Below are 2,962 nucleotides of genomic sequence, written 5' to 3' on the forward strand. Positions count from 1 at the left end.
TTCTATACTCTTCTTCCCCAAGTATCGCACAGCCTTATAACCAGTGTTTTGAACTCTGCATCTGGTAGATTGCTTGTGTCCATTTTGTTTAGTTCTTTTTCTGGAGCTTTCTGCTGTTCTTTCATGTGGGATGTATTTCTTTGTCTCCCCATTTTGGTCACCTCCTTGTGTCTGTTTCTATGTATTAGTAGGTCTCCTACATCTCACAGTCTTAATAGAGTGGCTTTAGGTCTATGGCCATGCCACCCTGAACATGCCCAATCCCGTCTGATCTCAGAAGCTAAGCAGAGTCAGGTCTGGTTAATACTTGGTTGGGAGACCAGCTAGGAAGACCGGGTGCTGTAGGTGAAAAAAAATATAGAGTGGCTTTATGTAGTAGGTGTCCTGTGGAGCTCAGTGGCACAGTCTTCTCTGGTCACATGAGTGAGGTGCTTAAGGTGTGTTCTTTTTGTGGGTTATGTGTTCCCTCCTGATGCCGTTGAGCCTTGGTTATTGTTGGCACTTCGATGGGAGAGATTCACCCTTGGGATGATTGGTTGTGAGAACTGGCCAGTGAGAGGCTGACCCTAGGGAACAGAATTCATTTTAGCAGGGCTCTGGTGCCTGCTATGTCTCCCTTTTGGGTGTGTCCTCAGATGCTATCCCGGTGGTGGTCTGCCTCTGGTGCAGGTTGAAGAAGGCTGCTGGATGTACCCATCCCAAAGCTTCCTGGAAGGGGCCCCACTGCAGACCAAGTTTAGCCGCAGCTCGTGCCCTGCCTGGGGCTACCTGACAAGAGTTACCAAGCAATCAGCAGATGGCCACTACTTGTACTGGGCTTATAAGTGCCTTGAGAGGTGAACCAGGAATCAGGGCCGGCTGCCACTGGTGCCAGGTTGGAGCTGCTCAGCAAAAGATATAGGTTATGCCGAGGCCAGAAGGTGCTTGTTTGGGTTTTATGAACCTCTGAGAGATTTTAGGAAAGTCCCCAGATTAAGCCAAGACAGGTCATTTATATGGAAAGAACCACTGGTGACAGCTGGGGTGGGCCTGCACATTGGGAAAGGTAGGGTATCAGGGAATCACCTGGGTGGGATTAGCCATGTTGATAGAGACTCATATATGGTGGCCACCTATGTCTGCATGCTGGGAGTGGGGAGGGTTCAACCAAAGAACAATGGCTACTGCTAGCACTTCTGTCCAGGAGAAAGGAGACCCTTCGGCCCTTGCCCTGAAGTCCAACAGCTCAGTGTCTCCCCGTATGTCCCTGGTACTCCTTGAGCAGCTGCCACAAGTGCTGGAGTTCAGAACGAGTGAGTCTGTCAGTGAATAAGTTTGTATGCAGGCCCTTTGGAGGAATGCCTGGGACTTCAGGAGCCCTCTATTTCACTCAGCCACAATCTCAGAATGTTTTTTACAGCCCGAGATTGTACGGACTTCTCTCTTTGGCACTAGAATCCTGGGGTGGAGAGACCAGTGTGGAGTCAGGACCCCTTGCTCCTCAGTGGGGAGGGGCTTTGCAGCCAAGATGAACTTCTTGATTCTTGACTGCCACACCAGTTTTGGGACCGGCCCATTTCACATCTCTTCACTCCTACCATTTTCTAAGGGGCCTCTTATGTTTGTGCAGTAGTAGGACTTCTGTTCAACCAGAACTTAGGAGACTCCCAATGGTGCTTGCTCTGTAAGTTAGTTGTAATTTTGGTGTGGTCATGAGAGGAGGTGTGCACAGCATGTATTTTCTATGCCATCTTGGCAGATCTCCATTTCCCATGTATCTTAACATAAACACAATCCTTTGAGGTGTTCGAGGGGCCTTTCTGGACCCACAAACTTATTCATAATGAAAATTAAGAAGTAAGCAATTAGCATTTCTTAACTTGGTAGATTATGAAGACATATTACAATCTCTAGAAACATACTTTATAAACATTAAAGTCAATTATTAACATAGACTTATTTTTGTAAAACCTAGGCAAAATAAAAACATGTCTGTTTTACTTAAACCAATAAATTTAAGCTAGCTTTTATTTACTAAGGATTATTAGATCATTTAAACTTGAAAAGCATTTAAGTTAGTTTCAACATTTCTGAGAATTTTAGAATTCCCACTTTTTACAAAAGCATGCCTTTAAATTAATTTTAACATGAGAAGGTAGAAAATTTACAATTTACGCATATAGACATACATAGACACAAACAAAACAGTTGAATCAAAATTTTGTTTTGGAGGTATTTATAATTTATGTCTGCCTTTGACAAGTCGAATTCCAAATGACCTTCCCCTTTTTAAAATAAGGACAACCATTTTCGATATCTTAAAGGATTGGCTTGACATCTAAATGACATCAGAAGTTGTTCCATTTATCTAAAGTCTCATCGAAGCTTTGAGAGACCAACTAAATATGTTTTCCATTAATTCTGCCTAATTTTATAGCCAGAGTTTTCTAATCATGTGTGTAAAAATTTCGAAGTATCAAAGGATCCTCAGTTTAGATATTTTAGAATTTATGGGAAACTGAGTGTGGTGAGCTTTCTTAGCCTGGGAAGCACATTTTTCCATGTTAATTTTGAGATCTGTAGAGTCTGAACAAACTTGTAGAAAAAATCAGCTCTTATATGCACATCTCTGAATGAGTCAAATGTGGTAGATATCTCAATAGGACTGCTTTATGTCCTAAAGGAAATGTTTTTCAGGCCACTCCACAAAGATTCTTAGTCACGTAAAAATATCCTAGCAAAGACAGCCAGAACTTACCAGATGCCACCAGAACCATATCACTTTCTAAGATATGGACCTCTCTCTTAGTACCCTCTCTTTGTTAAACCCATTACAGGGTGCCCTTCCCTTCTCCCTGGCGCTCCACTGGCTTCTCCGATATCAGCTGTGCTACCACACTGGATGGCTCTCAGCATCCATCTCTACCACTCCAGATTCAAGAATCTGAACAACTACTGTCACCCCATTGACTATTTGGGTTGG

At 43.3% G+C, this 2,962-nt stretch overlaps 1 pseudogene; it reads left to right on the forward strand.

Annotated features, from left to right (window-relative positions):
- The first annotated feature begins 229 nt into the window (after window positions 1–229).
- Window positions 230–348, forward strand: LOC112475532 (annotated as a pseudogene).
- Window positions 349–2,962: the final 2,614 nt, after the last annotated feature.

The sequence above is a fragment of the Pteropus alecto genome, unplaced genomic scaffold (assembly GCF_000325575.1).
Source record: "Pteropus alecto unplaced genomic scaffold, ASM32557v1 scaffold51, whole genome shotgun sequence".
Lineage (NCBI taxonomy): Eukaryota > Metazoa > Chordata > Mammalia > Chiroptera > Pteropodidae > Pteropus > Pteropus alecto.